Here is a 7214-nt window from a genome sequence, read left to right as displayed (position 1 = left end):
ATTTTGAGCAATATTTCTGAATTTATCACGGTGCCCTGAGTATGCCTGCTTCTTAACATCTTGGAGTACATTCAGTTCTTCCCTGTCTTCCCTATCATACAGTTCCTATGTGCATGCCAGACATTGATGAAACACCGCAAAAACCAAACAAAACACATACGTACAGTATGTATGAAATATTGTGCAGTGTTTTATCAATGTGGATACAGGTGAGTATGTGTGCATGAGTAAGACACCACGAAAAGGAATCTTGATGCAATTATACATGTAATCATATCATGATTGCTTTTTTGAAGTGATTATTAATGCATGCGATCAGCAATGTAGAAATTACAAATTATTATTGAGGCCCTGGAAAGCCAACGGTCGTGGTTGACCATATTGGCCCAGTTGTGAAAACTTCCTATGTCTCTGTAGAGTTTCCTATGTTTCTGTACAGAGGTGTTTTACTCCTGCACAATGGTAAAACACAGACAACAAAATCTCGATACAACCATAGAGCACGCACTAAATTCCAAGGCGCAGGATTTCCCCCCCATGGGGGGTGGGGTGGGGGAACCAGTCACCTGACATCTGAATTGGTGAAATCCAGGAGGAGTTTTATCACGAAACTGATCGCTTGTCTCTGAGTCCAGCTTATATTTTGATGTTGCAAATGACATCTGTGTGGCCGCCGTTTTGGTGCAGTGGTGAGAGTGCTGGACTGGGAGCTGGGAGATCTGGGTTCTAGTCCCCACTTGGTCGTGGAAGCTCACTGGGTGACTTTGGGCCGGTCACAGACTCTCAGCCTGACCCACCTCACAGGGCTGTTGTCACGAGGATAAAATGTAAGCTGCCTTGGGTCCCTTAAGAAGGAAAAAAGGCCGGATAGAAATGCAATAAATAAATAAATCTGTGTTGTGTTTCAAAAAGCCCATTCCAACAGCGGAAGCCACCTCCTGCTTACCATGGTCTCACACTTTCCATTTCAGGTCTCCCCTTCCTCCAGAAAGATGACGTACGGACACTGCGGCTTCACCTGTGAGTCCCAGTGCCCCCCGCACCACGTGGCCATCCAGCCACCGCCCTTCTGCATCACCGTGCCGGGGCCCATCATGAGCTGTGCCGATGATTCGTGCGCCGTCTCCTGCGATGCGCCCTGCAGCTGGGGCTGCGGAGGGGGCTGGGGGGGCCGTGGCGGCTGGGGCGGTTACGGAGGAGGCTGGGGTGGTTACGGAGGCAGCTGGGGTGGTTACGGTGGTTGCTGTGGAGGCAGAGGGGGCCGCGGGTGGGGCTGGTAAGCCCCCGGTGGTGGTCATTCCACACGGTGAAGCAAGGACGACCCAGCGGCTGAACCCATAACCAAGATTCGTGCGTGAGCTTTAGGGCAAACAAGGTCTCCCAAAACTCTCCTGTTGAACCAATACCAACTCTTTGACTCTCTTCGGAACCTTGGATCTGGACCTTGTGTTTCTTCTCCTTGTCCTGTCTTGGACTTAAGTCTTGTCTTTCCCTTCTTCTCCTCTCATAGCTATCCCTTCTGCTCTTCATGCTGCAGAAGTGAGACTCTTGAATTAATTCTCTTTAAGCCTCTCTCTGTCGCCAAAGCAGAGCAAGGCCAAGGGCCCTCTACGAAGGTCACTCCTTACCAACTAGGGGCCTTTCCACTGCCTCTTGATCCCCATTTGTTTCCCCTGCCTAAATCTGCCTCGGTAGGCTTACCAGCATGTGGGGGGAATGGGGTCAAATGGGGATAGTGGAAATAGGTACTCCAGCCTCACACGCTACAGAAGAACATCCACGTGGAACTCCACCTTCCTCCCACCAGATGCTTTGTCGACGTCCCTCTGCTCTTCTCGATGTAATCCTGGCAATGATTCTTAACATTTTTGTAAGAGAGAGTTGCTTTCCTTGTTAACTGTTCTTTTCTCTATCAATAAAATCTCATTGCATCTTAATTTCTGTCTCCAGGATTTTGTTGATAGTTGATATTGCTGACACATCCATGGGGCTCAAACATTCATTGCACCTAAGACTGCAAACATGACCTTGCTGGATCAGAGGAAATCTCTGTCTAGCCCAGCATGGTGCTTCTGGTTGAGGGTGGCCATATGCCTCTAGGAGACCCCCAGCAGGGCATGAGGGCAAGATCCCCCTCCTCCTGCTGTCCATCCCTATCAATTGCTTTGCAGTCCTTCCCTCCCTTTCCCCTGCCCTCATCCCAGTCAGATGAGGTCCCATAGCTTGGTGTGGAGCACTTTGCATGCTGAAGCTCCTTGGTAGCATCATTTGATGAAGGATTTCAGGTATCAAGGAAAGACCTTTTCCAGACCTCTTGTAGACCTGTTGCCAGTCAGAGAAGATGCTACTTAATGGGCCAGTGGGATATCTCAGTAGAGGAAGGTTCATCTTCATCATAGATGCTTCAAAGGTCTGAAGGACTGTGGAGGAGAAGCTGGAGCAGGCATCTCTGCTGTTCCAGAGGCAGGACTAGAAGCGATGGGTGGAAAGGGCACAGAAGCAGACTTTGGCCAAGCATGAGACGAAACACCTTCCTAATGGTTAGAGCTCTTCCATGGTAGAACAGGTTGCGTTGGGAGGTGGTGGGTTCTCCCTTACCTGGAGGTGTTCACACAGAGGCTGGATGGACATCTGTCATGGATGCTGTAATAGCAGACAGCGTTGCTGATTCCACAGTGGACAAGGAGTTGGGCTAGATGACCTTCAAGATGACTTCCAGTTCTTTAACTCTGTGATTTGCAACTCAGCTCATTTCTATCACTAGCCTTCCCTTCCCTCTGCTTCAGTCTGCTGCCTGCCATGCCCACCTCCACCATGTTCCATTCCATGCCCTCTTCCACCCAGTTTTCTGTTCTTTGCCCCCAATACCCAGTCCACATTCCATGGCCACTGAGCATGTTCTGTCCTTTTTATTTTTTTTGGAAAATACTTTTATTTATTTTTCTCTTTATAAATGAAATAAACAATACCAACAACCTGATCAATAACTACAATTTCCCAGCAATACAATATTCTTAGCAGGACACAAAAATCATGTAAAGGAGAAGAAAGGAAAAGAAAAGGAAAAAAAAAGGAAAGGAATTTTTTTCTTTTTCTTTTTTAAAGGGTTAAATTTAAACTCCAATACACATGGGCTTCAGATCCCATTCTATTTTAAAAACTATACCTATAACATTAGCAATATTACAATTTAATAATCAACCTTACATTTCAATACCATATCATCAGTCTTGCAAGGAAGCAGGCCTGCAATTCATTCCCAGTAACCATATATTGCCCTTAAGTTAAAATATAATAGTAATAATAAAGCTTAACAATTCAACCAACCAAAAATCTTACTAAGTAGTCTTATAGTAATGATGATGACGATGATAATAATAATAAGATGAAATTATAATGTTATATAATAATAAAGCTTGGAAGCAACCTTACAACAATCAGTTGTATATTTTATACTAGATGTATAAATGAGTGTGCACAATCCACCCTGAAACAGTATATTTGAATACAGCATATCATATCCATTTTAGAGAATGAGAATTTAAAGAAAAATAAAAAGAGAAGAAAAATGAAAGTAAACCAATATATGTCTAATCAGATATCTTCTGACCTAGCCTGAATCATGCAGACTAAACATAGACAGTTAACAAAACTTGTTTAAAGATTCAAGTTCATGGGGCTGGAATAGAAATCTCAGGCATTTTTATGTTCAGCCATGCCTCCGCTAGGGATGTACGAAAGTCACTTACCTTTTCGCAGCTTGGCTTCGCGGTGGGGGGGAGGCGCTTTGCTTTCCCCCGCCAAAGTTCAGGCGAAGGGGGGGAGGCTTCCCGCCTCGCCTGGTCGAAATTCAGGCCGGGGAGAAGCGCCCCGTCTCCCCGGCCACGAAACAAAAAGTAAAAAAAAAAAAAAGACCCCGTGATAGGCTACGTGATGGTTTACGTAGCCTATCACAGCTAGATTTCCAAAGTCAGCCATGATAGGCTACGTAAATCATCACGTAGCCTATCACGGGTGACTTTGGAAAAAAAAAAGCATGTACGCAAATGGCAGCGGCCCATTTACGTAGACTACGGCGAAAATAAAGGCAACGTAAATAGCGTGCCCTTATTTTTGCCGTAGTCTACGTAAATCTTTACGTAGACTAGACGTGCCAAAATAAGGAATGCAAATGGCGGCGCCCATGGGCCGCCGCCATTTGTGTACGTGCTTTTTTTCCCCCAAAGTCACCCATGATAGGCTACATAACGATTTACGTAGCCTATCATGGCTGACTTTGGAAATCTAGCCATGATAGGTTACGTTAATCGTTACGTAGCCTATCACAGGGTTTTTTTTTTTTTACACTTTGTTTCTCGGCCGGGGAGACGGGGCGCTTCTCCCCGGCCTGAATTTCGGCTGGGTGAGGCGGGACGGCTCCCCCCCCTCGCCTGAACTTCGGGCGGAGAAGCGAAGCACCTCCCCCCCACTGCGAAGCACCCCTGCGAAAAGGTAAGTGACTTTCGTACATCCCTATATGGCACACGAAAGGCCTGCTCAATATCAAGTAAATAATCAGATGGCACAGGGAGTATCTCATGCAAAAGCTTGTCTATGAAGGTAGGCAAATTTACATAGGGATGTCAGAGAATTCCGCCATGGATCTTGGTGAGGCCAAATGCCAGTGCATTTGGCCCCCTGAACTCCATGGCGGAACGGCCTGCCCCCCCTGCCCCCCTGTGGATCCCCCCCGGGAGGAGACTTACCTGGGGCAGATCTTCTGGGCAGCGGCGGCTGCAGCGGCGGTTGCTGTGGCAGCGGCTTCGGTGGCTGGTCTTCCAACCGGCTACCGCCGCCACCATTTGCAGTCTTGTAAAAAAAACAAAACAAACAAAAACGACGTGATAGGCTACGTAAAGATTTACGTAGGCTATCATGGCTGGGTTTAAAAAACAAAACAAAAACCGCGTACGCAAATGGCGGTGGCTACGGCCGCCGCCATTTGTGTTCCTTATTTTTGGCCATCTTAGTCTATGTAAATATTTACGTAGACTAAGACGGCGAAAATAAGGGGGAACGCAAATAGCGTAGTGGGCGCTATTTGCGTCCCTTTTTGATTACATAAATATTTTGATTACGTAAATATTTACGTAGGCTAAAACAGTGAATCAAAAAGGGACGCAAATAGCGCCCACTATGCTATTTGCATTCCCCTTTATTTTTCCGTCATAGTCTACGTAAATATTTACATAGATTAAGATGGCCAAAAATAAGGAATGCAAATGGCGGCGGCCGTAGTCGACGCCATTTGCGTACGCGTTCCCCCCCCCAGAGCACTCCGCGGCCAGAAATCCGGCTGCAGATGGCTCTGGCCTGGCTGGGCCTGGCTGGCTGCTCCGCAGAGCTGATGCAGAGCATAGCCAGCCGTGGAGGATTCCGGGGGGGAGGAACGGATCGCCTCTCTCCCCGTTGAGGATTCCAGGGGAAGGGACGGAACGCCTCTCCCCCACCATCAACATAATCCGCGGAAAGGTAAGTGACTTTCGTACATCCCTAAATTTACATCACTAGGCAAATTTTTAATCTCAATAATACGTACATTGAATCTGCGCGTGAAGGCCTCCAGTTGGGAAATTCTGGCAGATAAATTTTTGAAAAAACCTTGTGTCGTAGTTTTGTTCGTTGTCAGCCTATCTTGCAGCTCGCCTCCATTTCTTGCCAAGAAGTGTTAATTAAATCCACAGACCCTTGCAGGGCGGTGATGGAATTTTGGATTGAATCCAACGTCTTGGCTTGCTCCGCAAATTGTGAAGATAAAGTTTTTATCAAAGTAAATAATTCCCCTATATCTTCTGTTCTCGGTAGGGATGTACAAAACTCACTTACCTTTTTGCAGAATCTTTCGCAGTGGGGGGGGAGGCGCTCTGTCCCTTCCCCCAGAATCCTCGATGGGGGGGAGGTGATCTGGTCCTCCCCCCTGGAGTCCTCAATGTCCGGCTCCGCTCCGCGATCAGGGCCGTCCGCAGCTGGATTTCCAGCCGCGGACGGGCTGCTGCAGACGCAAATGGCTGCCGCTGTAGCAGGTGCCATTTGCATCCAGCCAGGTAGCCGTGATAGGCTACGTAAGAATTTACGCAGGCTAGAACAGTGAAAAATAAAGGAACACAAATAGCGCCCACTACGCTATTTGCGTTCCCCTTTTTTTCGCCATTTTATCTTATGTAAATATTTACGTAAGCTAAATCGGCAAAAAATAGGGAATGCAAATGGCAGCCGCCGTAGCCGCCGCCATTTGTGTACACTGTTTTTTTTTGGGGGGGGTTAGCCGTAATAGGCTATGTAAATTCTTACGTAGCCCATCACGGCTTCAAGGACGGCAATGGTGGTGGCAGCAGCCTGGCCGTGGCCGGCCAGGAGATCAGCTGCCGCCACCGCCACTGAAGATGCTGGCACTGCCGGAACTGCTGCCGCCAAATCCGCTGCATCCACCCCAGGTAAGTGCCGTCCCGGGGGGATCCCGGGGGGGTGGGAGGGCCAGAGGCCGTTCCGCCACGGATTCTGAGGGGCCAGATTCTAAAAGATTCTAAAATTCCAGATTCTAAAGAATCCAGCCTCACTGGAATCCGTGGCGGAATTCTCTGCCATCCCTAGTTCTCAGAGCTTTTACCAAGGAGGTACAGAGGGAGTGGGCGGTGATGCAGTTACTTTCTTTCTCCTCGCTGTAGCCATGTTTCTCTTCAAACAAATCTTGCAGGTCCTCAAATATTCTCAAATATTGTTGATATTTCTTAAACCATCCCTCAGATGTTGTTGATATTTCTTGATCCATATATTACATGAGCGTGTTCTGTCCTCATTGGGCAGTTGTTGTTGCTGCTTTGCCACCTTGGGATCATCGTAAGACTGTTAATGATACCTCCCTCTTTTGCATGGGTGGTACTTTTGGGGCTACGTAAGTGATGGCACTCACACAGCCTGAACATCGGAAATAGAGGGAAGGATGGTTCAGTGGCTTGACTCTGTGAAGTGTAACTACGTATGTTCAACCAGAGCTTGCCTGTATGGTATGCAAAGATGCCTCCATCTTCTCCATCACATTCTTCATTGCTCCCCTTCATGCGAACAGCTCTAACACTCAAGAGATGACTGCTGTAACCCACACTGCAGCCTCCTTTCCCCAGCCCTAACTAGTACATGATAATAGCCCAACTTCCAGATCTCTCTCTCCCCACCCC

This window comes from Heloderma suspectum, chromosome 17 (genome assembly GCF_057233095.1).
Source record: "Heloderma suspectum isolate Gila_16-S chromosome 17, 16-S_ref, whole genome shotgun sequence".
Lineage (NCBI taxonomy): Eukaryota > Metazoa > Chordata > Lepidosauria > Squamata > Helodermatidae > Heloderma > Heloderma suspectum.
Note: the sequence above shows the minus strand (reverse complement) of the source record.